General features: G+C 37.3%; 1 long non-coding RNA gene across 4 annotated transcripts in view; it reads left to right on the forward strand.

The window, feature by feature from the left end:
- The window catches only part of LOC110365707 (uncharacterized), a 172,787-nt gene that overhangs the window by 115,997 nt on the left and 43,670 nt on the right, over window positions 1–13,120 (forward strand). For 2 of the 4 annotated variants that reach the window (XR_002425420.2, XR_010470538.1), the window contains one exon: window positions 7,909–7,975. The exons of the other annotated variants lie outside the window; for them this stretch is intronic. This is a non-coding gene — a long non-coding RNA (uncharacterized LOC110365707). The remainder of the gene's footprint in view (window positions 1–7,908; window positions 7,976–13,120) is intronic. 4 annotated transcript variants of the gene reach the window in all.

Raw genomic sequence — 13,120 nt, forward strand, 5'->3', positions numbered from 1 at the left:
TTTAAAATTACAAAAGTACTTTTGCTGAAAAAGCATTGTATCTACAATGAAATGTTTCACTGACCTGACTATATTACACACAGTCATACACAAAGGACAAGATTATTGCATTTGAGCTCTGCTCATTGTAGAATATGTGGGGGGAACATTAGGGAAACATCTACAGCTACTTAATCTATAGCCCTGGTCTTGGCAATACTTTCAGCAATTACTGTGCTCACTAAAATATGTCTGCTTATATCAATGCAATGATGGAGCTCTGATTCCTCATGCCCAATTACACTGCAGCAAGATCCCCTTCCTGTAACCACAGGCAGGTTATAAAAAAACTGGAAAAACACAGCTGGTACAGCCCAGATGAGCGAGTTACTGGTTCATCAGTGGTATTGCACTAAATTTTCCAAAAGGCTGCTTTTTTTCTTTTACCTCGGCAGGTTGATGCTTTAAACCACAAAGCTGGTGGGGAAAAAAAAAAAAAAAAAGACATTTTTTATGTGAAAGTCTCACATTGACTTTCATGTCCTATTCTGACACTTTAAATGGAAAATGTGAAGTTGCTTCCTTTGCTTCTTTTCTTCAATTTTCTGTTCATTTAGACTAAAAGTTGTTAACTGCAGCAAAAAAAAACCCAAAAGCTTTTTGGAGAGACAGAGCAACTTCTAGTTTGCAAATGATGTAAAAAAAAGAAATTGAGATTTTCCTGTGTTCTTGAAAGTATTCCTTTGTCAGAAAATCCATTTCTTCTCCTGATCTATTTCTCTTTGTAGAAGAATTCTTTGCCTGACCTTTGCAGCCAGTTTCTGACCTCTTTGCTTCATTTTAATATGTGTGTGTGTACATGTATATTCAATGCCCAAAGCTAGAATACTGGTACTTTTTTTCTCATCTTTGTCCTAGATGAATAGATACCATGCTAATGATTTTCTTCTCCCTATCATGACAGTGTGAATATGTATACACATACACAGAATTCCATCTAAGTCACTTATTCCTAAAAATGTTTAAACAAGAAATAAAAACCATAAAAATACTTACAGATTGAAAGTGGATATAACTAACTGGGAGATCCAGCTAGTTTATGATAATATTTCATACCCTTCCATTAACTCAAGTACTGATCAGTCAAACTTAGCTGATAACATTTTCACAAAACAGGCATGCAAGTTGTGTTCTGCCTCATTTTTCCTATGATTTTTGTATTCTTGCCCAAAAACATCTGATACTTGCACGAGTTGTAAGTACAAATGAATAACAAAAAGCTGATAGGCTTTGTGAGAACATTTATTCTATCTTAGTAAAGAAAGTGAATGCTGTATCTTGATTTTTGCTTAGTTAATCCTGTTACTTCCTAAAACAATTCTTCAGACTGGTCACAATTAAATCTAACAGGAGCAGCAAATGCAAGTTATGTCTCATTTATCTCATCCTAATCTGATGGTAGATGTGGTGGCTTGTTTCAGCATGACCTTTATGTGTTTCTTTGTTCTTAAATGATTAATTGTGTTTACTTAATCAAACAACATTATACAAAATCTGGAATACAAAAGTTACCCTTCTTGTTTCAAAGCTTTATTGTTACAGAAGTGGAGAGTTTCCAAGAGACAAGCAACAAAAAATATCTGAAATATGGTAGTCATGTTTTTGCAAAATATGGTTTATTCTGTAGAGAAAAAGTTAGGAGGATATCAATGGTAAAATTGACACTCACCCTGTTGACAGCTGAGGCATTTCAATACTGAGTTTCTTTGAAGATGCCATTTTAGCTTCTATGTGTCTTTCCAGAGAGCTTTTTTTTTTTTTTAATGAAAGAGGAAGAGAAGACAGAGAAAGGTTCAAAAATGATATCACAGGGAAAGATCTATGTAACTGAGGAAAGGCTATAAACTTTTTAAACATTCATTCCTATGTTATATTAATACAGTTGTCAAATCTGAATGAGTTAATGAGTCGTTTAGATAGTACAAGGAACTGCAAGATGTCAAACAAATTAGTGGAAGAGTTGAAAAAAGAAGATAGAACTACTTGGGCTCTAGTATATGTGCATCATCTTCTAAATCTTAAATAATTGTCTTTTTTATTTTTTATTTTTTTTATACTTACTGGAAAAAAAAAATCTTGTTGTTTTTCTTGAATTTGTCCCTTCCTCATTGTTATCATTATGGAGATATTTCTCACACTGAGAATTGTTAACAATATATTACCTAAATAACATTTTTCTATACATTTTTGAAATGCTATTCTGTTCACTTTTGTAAAATTAGATAATTACCATAGAAAGTGTTCCATGTTTTAAAAAGGATGTCATTACAGTAAGGAGGATGTAAAAATATTGCCCACCTTCCAACAGAAGAAAATACATTTATATTCCATAATTTACCTAATTAATTTTACTTCCTATTATATAAATGTTCTTACTAACAGTTCATCTTGGTAGCCTTGTTTAGTTTACATAATAGGAAATAACAGCAAGTGACTGTAAACTGTGGATCTCAAATGATAGCACTGAAAGGGACCACCAGAGGTCATCTTGTCCTCAAGCAGGGACAGCTACAGTCAGTTGCCCAGTACCATGTCTAGATGGCTTTCTGATATTGCAAAAGATGGAAACTCTACAACATTCTTGGACAATGTACTCCAGTGCTTGGTCACCCTTACGGTAAAATGGCTAAATGATATTTTGAAAGACAGATCATTAGGGTGGAGACTAATCACACATCTGTGGGAATATTAGGAAGTTCTGCATCTTCACTTCCTGTTCAGTGCAACAGGAGCTGATGGAGTTGATAGATACTCAAAACCTCAGAAATGCTTTTCTTTACCTGCAAGATCCAAGACCTTTGTATATGACACCCTCGTTTGTATTCACTTCAAGGGCTCAAGAACACATGTACTCTGACTTGTGCACTCAGGGCATGTAAGTAGCTTACACTGATTGTGCACAACTGGAAGCCAGGTTGCATCCAATTTGAAAATATAGCTTTTAGAGTCGGGGTGAGTGTTTAGCATATTAAAAGTTCATCTGCTCCATGATCTCTTCTGCTCTGGTGGCACAATGATTATTTTTGGAGAAACAGCATGAGATGTCATAAACAGAGGGTTATGACTTCCCTCAGCTAAAGGAAAAGCTGATTTGTGAGGGAGAAAGCTATTCAAACATTAGCATCTTTAATAATAGGAAGGGGAATAATGAATGTTGCTATCTAAGGAAATTGCTTTTTATATGAATGTCTTTAGTTTTTTGTTTTTTTTTTTTTTAATGCACTCAGCATGAAAGGGTTCTTTAAAGGAAATTAAGGAATTTCTTCAGGTTTTTGTTTTTTTTTTTTTTTTTTTTTTTTGATTTTTAAGGAATTCTTCTGTTTTTTTCTTCTTCAAGGAAATTTTAGAAACAATAGGAAGGTAACTGATTATACCCAGCCCCCATTACTCATCATGTGTTTGGAATAATGTAATATTGACATCATTCATTACTCCTGAACACAATAATCTAAAATCTAAATACTAAACCCCAGGTTTTCTAGTCAGACAGTGCTGCGAGTTATGGCTGGGATTTTCCTTTGAATAAGGACTAAAGCAAGGAGAACTATTTATGGTAAATACTTCATTTGGCTAATTTAATTCAGTTTTTATGTTTGAAAATTTTTCACAGGATAGGATTTTTGCGTATGAATTGGTGTGTTTGAGTTTGTATGGAAAAAATGAATACATTTTACATTAAGGCAGCTTAGTCTGTTATTCCAGAAGTGTTTTCTTCAGCTACTTAATGTTTATTTTTTAGTCAATAAGCACATGAAGTCACCAAAAATCATTAGGCACAGTATGTGCCGCAGGCAGAGGAGTGGAAGGGAATTTTAGCTGCTCCATTGACCGATGAGGTGCACGCTCTCACGCCTGCCCGCACACCTCAGGGCTCTCATCACGGCTGTGCTGACACCGTGACACGGAGAGGCACAATGGACATCGTGAGTGCTAAATGAGGGGAGAGGAACAGCACAGCTGAATAACTACGATCTTAAATAGAGATAAGCATTTCCACTGTATTATTTTATCTATTTATAAGTGCTAGTTTTTTCCAGTCTGCCTTTTCACTCATTTCTCAGCAAATCTCCTGATTTCTTGGACATCTTTTGGGGAAGATAAGGCTCAAAGAGAGATTTATTCAAATGTGTGGAGGGAAGAAGCATTTATCTGGGAGACAACAGGATAATATGGCTGAAGTGACAGGAATGCTTGCATTTATGTTGACAAAGAAGCAAATAGGCTGGCAAATAGGCAGAGATGAGAAAGGAGTGCATTTACTTTTGAAGAGAACAGTGTTCATAAACAAGGAAAACATGGAGCTGTGGAGATCTATGAAAGCTGAGTGTACCAGGAAAAATTATTTGGTGCAAATTATAGTATTGGAAAAATAGTTCCAGAAGTATGGTTATAGTAGTTATAGACTGTGGAATAGCATATCAAACAGGCAGTACATTTCCTCAATCATTTAAAAGTAGAGTGTAACAAAAACATCAGAAATATTCATGCATGTATGCAATACATACACAACAATATATTCTAACATAAATTTATATTCTTTATTACAAATGAAAGTATAAATATAAAAAATAATTCTTTTATCTACATTCTTAATATAAACATACTTTTATATTTTTCATAAAATTCCATCACAGAGTCTATTCATATTCAGTGATCAAAATGGAAAGCTAGAAGTCCCCCCAACTTATTGAAAGCTACTCATCAATGTCCAAAAATTGCCAGTATCTCTGTCTACGATTCTAAGAAGTGCTGGGAAGGTATCATATATTAACCTGTTTTGATCAGTGGTTGTATTGCCTTCAGTTATAAACTACGGCAGTTATTTTTCCAGCTGCAAGAAGGGATTCACCATGAAGCAGTTGCTCTTATACGATTTTAATCTTAATCTTAATTGTTACTGCTCCCATTTCGGCATGCAGCCTTTGGACAACATTTGGACAATCGATCTTTTGGCTGCTTGTCTTAACCAAATCCATGTATTGAGACTTGTCCTTCACTATTGATGTGAATTTGTTAGTCACATCAGTTAGAGTACTTTTAATTATTGTCATTATTCAGTAATAATCTCTTTTCTGACAAGAGGAAGGGTGCCACTGCATATTGAAACCCTTATCCAAAAGTACGAAGGTTATTGAGTGAGATCTATTTTAGGAAAAGGAAAAGAACAGATGAAAGACAGTATTCAATGCCCTTCATATTAGTTTTATAGCTTAGTAATAGATAAACAGATATTAAGATACACACACATATGCGGGTCTCAAATTCTGATACTACTTTCCTGTTTGTCTTTGTGAATTCCATCTAAATGCAAAACTTTATCAAACTTTAACAAAAACAGGCTTCCACTTCCAGTACTTCTGAAGTTTCACTTGAAGCACTTGATTAAAAAACATTTATTGAGGACAAGGTTTCTCCAAGGGAACACAACGAAAGAATCAACCAAACCAATTTCGCTCTAGTTTGAGAATGCAGTGGTTACGTCTCTCTGCTGAACCTGATCTGTCTCACCTTGTACCCTACTGTGTTAGGGATGAGGAAAGAATGTGTTTGAGCACATGTCTAATGGGTTTGAATGGTGTAGGATTGAAACCTATTCTGGTAATGGAGCTTTATAAAGGCTCCATGGTCTTCAAACCTGGCTCTTTTCCAAAGCAGAGGGGAACCGTTGTAGCTTGTTTGTCATTTCTGCAGACTAAATAAAAATGAAATCAGACTCCCAAGTAGCTACTTCCCAGATCACCTTTGAAAATCACCAAAGCATACTAGCAGGGGGCAGCAATGGACGAAATTAGAGGCCAAAGGGTTTATTCCAAATATACTGCAGAGGTCACACAAGGAGTAGAAGGGAGCAGTTGGACTAGCATGAGGCATAGCAGAACAGTCAATGTGAAGGAGAGTGTTCAAATACCTAATGTTAGAGGTGAACAAATTAGAGTACGTAGACTTTTATGTGATGATTTTCCCTTCTGTTTGTGAATTGTTAGCAAAGAGTTTGTCAGAGGTTGGTATTTCTTGCTACACACAACACACAAAAATTTGTGCAGCTGAAAAAGAATGGAAGTCCAGTCCAAGTATGCCATTTCATTTCTACTTCAGAGAGGTTTTGAGCAGCTAAAAAGGCAAACCATCTAAGGCATGGCACACTGTAATGGTGCTTTTCACTCTGCTAAGCACTGAAGTTCCAGTCCTGCCAGCACTCAATCCAGTGGAATGAAGCATTCCCTGAAGCTGATCTTGCAGGATATAGACCTTTCCACCACGCATAACAAGAGAAGCTCAGCACCTCTTCTGAACCCATGGCTCCCTCTCCTGCTTTACAGATGCATCTCTGGCCTTTTTTTTTTTTTTGCACATAATTTCTAATTACAAAGAGAGACTAAAACAGGAGTTTTAGAGTGGTTTTAGACAGCAAAGCAAAACAAACAGATTCAAGTGAGATTCCAGGAAGCAGAAAGCTATCAACAGGCCTCTGCCTTTACCTAGTCAGAACAGAATGTTAAATCCTTAATTGCTTCAGATCATGTGGACCATGGGTTATAGTCAGTCATCTCCAGACTATCCCAGCCACTTAACAAAAGAAGCTTTTCTTCATGCTGCTCTTTTTCTCTTGTTCCTATGCACTGCCAAGTTTGTATGGACAACTACTGCACTTAGGCAATGTATTAATTGAAAATGATGACTTCAGGGAAGAAAACTGGGTCATTTCAGCCAAAATGGCAAAAATAGTGGTTTTGTTATTGAAAAGCTAATTATTTAAAATATCTTGAGTGATTATTTTGTTTTTTAAAAAAATCCATATTTTTTTTAATGTTCAAAGCCTGAATAGCTGAATTACACATTTCATTTGGGGTCAAAGCAAAAGAGAATTTATTTTTTCCTAAGAAAAAATAAAATTTATTCAGAAAACCCTGCTACAGCTATAGTACCAAGGTCTATCCAGTATAAAAGAAATTGCAGACTGAATGTCCCCTCCTGTGACAAAGGACAGAATTTTATACCTGATAGCACTAAGGTGGCCCTTTCTTACAGAAGGAGCTTAATGTTATAATACCATATCAACTTTCTTCCTTTTGTCCTGTCTGCATTAATTGAAGAGCCCTTTTGAAGAAATGAGTGTGGTGCCAATTACTACAAAAGATCTGTGAGACTCTGATTCATACCTGTGATTCAGGGGACCGTGCTTATGTTCAATTTCTTTGAGAACAAAAATCAAGGGGAGATTGATGTTTCATTTCCCCTCTCTTTTAGATGCAAGTACATTAGTACATTATCCACTTCTCCTCTGACTCATAAAAATCATGTTTCAAATCATAACATTGTGCTCTTTGTGACATAGACAGAGTTATTTTCTACAGGACTCTGTGAAAAAAATTAATGAGCAAACCCCTAACTCCACTAAGCTTGCCTGCTGTTGTGTTTTTGTTACCATTTGGCAGTTCTGACCTTTCTAAACAGAGTCACTAATTTGCATGAAAATTAGTGGGGATCTGGGCATGATCCCCATTCCAGAAGTCATGTGTGAAATTTTACTGCACCACTGACTTATGAGCCTACAAGCCATTTTGTAAGGCACTGAAGAAAACATCACTGCAGAAGGAGAATGAGAGTGGGATGAAGGGGTAATAAATAAGGTTGGAGACCTTGTGGAATAGTGCACTAATTTTCTAGACTCTTTTTTTCATTGCAAGTCATTTCATTAATCCTATTTTGTTTGTAAGCAACCATTAGATTTTTCTGTTACTTCTTGATTTTAATGACCAGTCAAGGATCTGATGCCTGGGGTTTGGAGGCAGATTTGAATGATGTGAGGGAATGCAGCAGAGGCTGTTACTTTTGTCCTTCTCTTCTCCATTTTTGTTTCAAATATAGCTTTTAGAAAGAGTCAAGTCATTGAAGAAACACACAAGCACAAAGGAAATGCGGGGCAGGAATTAAGGTCAGTGATTTTCTGCTGTTTCTACAGTCATTTTCACCTTATCGAAATGAGGTGTTAAACTGCTATCAAGGCCAAGCGGTATCAGTTCATATCCACTCTGCACTAGTACAAGTTGCTGCACAAGGTGGAACGTACTGGAGGATCAGGTCCCTAATCTCTTTATCCTAGTCAATTCATGATGTGCCTTGGACAAATTGCCAAGCCATGGCCAGCTCCTGCTGAGCCCACAGAGGACGAAGCCATGCTGTGAATGGAACATATGGCCCCTCTGACAACACTTAGGCTGTAATCAAGTCTCAGCATGACAGAAGGGTATCTCTTAGATCCATTATATATAGACTTCAGCTCAGCTGTTCCCGTTTGTTGTTCTGTCTTTTATAAACTAGGAAGGATTTTCGATTCAATAAGCAGGATGTACATCCCCGCGCATTATGATCCGAAACATGTTACGTGTTTATATTCACAGTGAGGATCTGCAAGCATGTCAGAGCAAGTTGCTAAGCCTCAGCTTTTTGCAAACACACCATTACCCATGAGGGGCAGACACTGCTAGACCTTCTCAATGCCAAAGAGTCCCCAGGTCACAAGGGAATTACAGAATTGCTTGTGATCACGTGAAGGTCACAGACCTGCATACAAGACAAGGACTCAAAGATGAAAAACCCCAGTGAAAATCCTTAAGTAACAGATATAATCCTGCCTTTCCTGGCCTTTGGGGGCAGAGATGTGTGAATTTCAGCTTTAGACATTACTAAGTTGATCAGATGGCTGACTACTATTAAAGTCTCCCAAAAGCTCATAGGCAACACTCACAAACAACTACCCATGAGAAAGGATGAAGGTTTCTTCTCCATTGACTCATCTCCTGGTAGCTGGACATGAAAATGGCCTACCTTCTCTCTTAATGAATGTTCTTAGGGCTCTAGCTGAAACTCACGGGCAGTTTTTGTGATGTTTCCTTTGGGCAACCACCTGTACTACCTTTTGCTGTGGGCTGTGGTTGAAATCACAATGTAGCCCATAAATAGTGTTTTCTTTCCAGCTCTTCTACGCAAGCCTGTACTGGCAAAGTCGTGCTCCAAACTGCTTCTGAGAGTTTCAAAATATGAGAGAAATTATATCCTATCCAAGCATAATAACAATGGTAGTGATAACATGCAAACAGATAAGGCTGTCAATTAGTACAATAAATTATCGACTCTGAGATATTAATATTTACATTTGGTGATCTATTTTTACAAGGCAATCCAAATGGGAAAATAAAATGTCTGCAAGAAAATAAAAGGATCAGAAAGGACTAAAAAGTACAGGGAAGGAATAAAACAACAGAACTTTAAGGGAATAAAACCAAAGAAAAAGATGCAGATGTCAGATGTCAGACGAATCTAAATGCAGTCATACCTGTGTGGTACTCTCTGTCTGCAAGTTGAAGTCAGACAGGACAAATTAGGCAGTGATAAGCACGTTTAGAAAAATGAGTAGGTTTCTGAGAAAATAGTTTGTCATGAGGAGCTCAGAGAGAATTTCTGTTTCTGCAAGTCCTTGCACCTACTTTAATAAGAGCCATTTAGAATGCTAATCCTAACTAAGGCCTCACAGTAGACATGGTACAATTTCTTGAGCAAAACCAGGTGCCCTGTGACACAAATTTATGTGGTGTGGTGTGTTTGGCCAAGGGTGCCTCTTCAAACCTGGAGCTGAGCTAGCAACAGCAAGTGCTGCAAGAAGCCAAGGGAAGATCCCCAGAGGCCTGGGAAGATCACAACTGTCCTAAAGCTTCTGTGGCCACAGCCTATAATGCAAAATGAATGATTATTTGCTCATTGGCAACTGATGCAACTGACGGACCTGTTGAAGTAGGTGCAGAGGAAGTCACAAAAATGATCAGAAGTATAGAACACCTCTCCTATGAAGAAAGGCTGAGTGAGCTGGAATTCTTTGGCCTGGAGAAGATGCCAGGGAGAGCTTATTTCATCTTTTCAGTACTTAAATGGGGCCTATAAGAAAGACGAGGACAAACTTTTCAGTAGGGCCTGTTGTGATAGGACAAGGGGTAACAGTTTTAAACTAAAAGAAGGGAGATTCAGGCTGGACATGAGGAAGAAATTTTTTTGCAATGAGAGTGGTGAAACACTGAAACAGGTTGCCCAGAGAGGTAGTAGAGGCCCATCCCTTGAAACATTCAAAGCCAGGCTGGATGGGGCTCTGAGCAAAGCTGATCTAGTTGAAGATGTCCCTGCTCATTGCAGGAGGCTTGGGCTAGGTGACCTCTGAAGGTCACTTCCAATCCAAATCATTCTATGATTCCATGGTTATGTGTAGATTCTGACCACACAAAATGGTGAAATGTATCACTAGCACTTCTGGGCTCAGGGCAGTTCCACTTCTCACCCTCCGAATATGACCTATGGGAAAGGTGAACTTGCAGGTCAGGGGAGGAGGCACAACTCCCATATAATCAATCAATCAATCAATCAGTCTATCTATCTATCTATTTATCTGTCCATCCATCCATCCATCCATCCATCTATCCATCTATCCTAGCTTTCTGGGTGACTCAGATTGCCCTGGCAGTCCAGGGGGAAGAACAAGTGGATGAAGTCACACTACCCAGTAAAAATGGGAACAGAGTCACTAATCTGTTTTTTGTGTAGTGATCACAAATGACAGAGCTGACCTTTCATGAACTGCAGTTATGGGCAGGTCTGCAGAGCCTAAAATTGGATTGGACAGCATGTCTTCTCAAGCTAATAATGCTGCTGGTATTTGTCGGTGGCAATGTCACTCCTGCTCTTGTAAATTGTGAACATAAACTTTGGTCTAGGGAAAATTAGTGGCCCTCAGAGAGGCAACTTCATAAAGCTTCACCAATATAATATGAATGCTAGTGAATTTTGATCTGTTGAGGTCTTTTAGGGAAAACCCTGTCTGGGTGAAAATGCTGTGACATAAAATCACTGATAGAGTTAGGTAGGTGAGGACTACTCTTATCAAGAGGGACCTGAGTCTTTGTAGAAAGATCAGAACCTGGTAGAAGGGCTTAAAAATAGAGGGCTGTTTCAACATTTCACAATTCATATTTTACATGATACGCTGATGTTGAGGAGATGGGAACTGATGTGAAGTCAAAAGGTTGAAGGAAAAACATGTTCCATGTTGTATGTGAACCAAAAGCTATTTCTACCAAAAGAAAAACAAAACAAAACAAGAAACCAACAACCAACCAACCCAGAACAACAACAGTAACAATAACAAACAAACCAACACACAAACAATAAACAAACCACACACACACATACAAAACCCAAGCTATTAAGAGAAAATGCCTGTAAGGAAATAATACATAGAATTTTGAATCTATTTTCCACTAAGCAGTAAGTTGCACTTATGAATCAGTCTCATTTTTTGATACAAGGCAGCATTCTTCCCTGTAATAGTCAAATACCAAGTGCAAAACACACATCTCGATAGATTTTATTTCCGGAGATGCAGTCTTTGAAACTACCTTCATCATCATGGGGGTTAGATATGGTAGGTTCTAAACCTCTAGACTGTATTTGGAGATGCTCTTAGTTTGTGTGCATTCATCTGCTGTCAGAACTGTACCAGGAGTCAGCAGCTGCTTTTAAGAAACCTCTTTGGGTTTTAGACAAACAATGAGGGGCAAGGAGTTTGGAGGCTGGATCCCTACACCTGCATTTGAGAACTGCCTGGATTGTAAACCTACGTATCACTGATCCCGACTTGATTAAGATGTCTTTTTGCAACTGTCTCCAACTAGTAAATGACCGATGCAACTACCACAAAGTTTTGCTGATTTATGGAATAATTCTTTCATCCCTCAGTAGGATAATTGTTTTCATACAGTATATCTGGATGTAAAAAAACTCATTATTTGTCAGTCCTGGAACACATCAGGTATGATTGAATATCATTGTCATGTTTGCTTTTGATAACATGATGAATTATACAATTTGTTAACTTGATAAAACAAATAAAAATCAAATTCAAGATATTAATATTCCAGTATAAAAAATGTGGCAAGGCTTCATTTTCTCAGTATTGTCTGTTAGCACTGTGAAAAGTCTCTTCCCCAGGTTGGCATCACTACACTAGCAGAACCATTATGAGATGTAGTTATGCCAATGTAAATTTGTTTTTGCTGGCTTTGCTTATAACGTTTGGAAAGCCAGTGGGGAAAAAACAAACAAGCAAGCAATAGCTAGCTGTTGGTGGATGCCATATTTTTGCAACAGCTAGATGAATGTAAATGAGTCTTTGAAAGAAATCTTACAAAAAAAGGCGTTTGAATGCGTTTTCACTCTGGAACAGAAAGTAACATTCAAATAATTTCTAATTCTGCAAAAAATGTATAATGCTTCAAGAGAAGAGACTATGAGTTCCATAAAGTTCTTTTCCTTTTGTGGCTGAGAAAATTTAGGCCTAAATTTTTTCCAATAATAAAGTATTTGGAAAATATATGGAATATGTTATATGTTATGTAATTTTAAACATCTGGTTTTATGCAACAGTGAGTCATAATAAATAATCCCCTGGGAAGATAAATATCTTCATTCTCCTGATACATTTTGCTGAATGGAAGGATGACAGGTAATACCAGGTTGATTTAAGATCACTGTGCTGGGATTCCTGATTGCTACTTCTGTATTAATTCCTCTAGACCATGCTGGTTTTCCTATGTCCATATATTTGGTAAGATTCTCATTTTTGATCCTCCCTCTTAACCATCCCATGAAAGAGTGTATTTATACCTTTATCGAAAAAACATACATGCCATATGGACCAAGAGAAGCATGGCAGAGCCGAGCTGCTTGCAACAGCTAACAATGTTCTCCTTTCCTTGGCTGTTCTCTGTATCTCTATTAATTGATTAAAGACCATATTTGAGTCTTAAATTTTAGTCCTAAATAATGTCTATTTTGCATTTACCCCTTCAAGATAAAAGTTCCACTTAATTTTCATTGGAAATGTGTCACTCACCTAGTTTTGTCATGGTTTCAGTAGGCTGAGATCAGCAAAATCAAGCCACATTTATTTCATATTTCCAATGCATTTTGACAGGAAACGAAGTAGTATGTTGCATTAAGTAGGAGTTTTATTTTTGTAACATTTTTTTTCTCTTTA

Source organism: Columba livia, chromosome 2 (assembly GCF_036013475.1).
Source record: "Columba livia isolate bColLiv1 breed racing homer chromosome 2, bColLiv1.pat.W.v2, whole genome shotgun sequence".
In the NCBI taxonomy this organism is placed as follows: Eukaryota; Metazoa; Chordata; class Aves; order Columbiformes; family Columbidae; genus Columba; species Columba livia.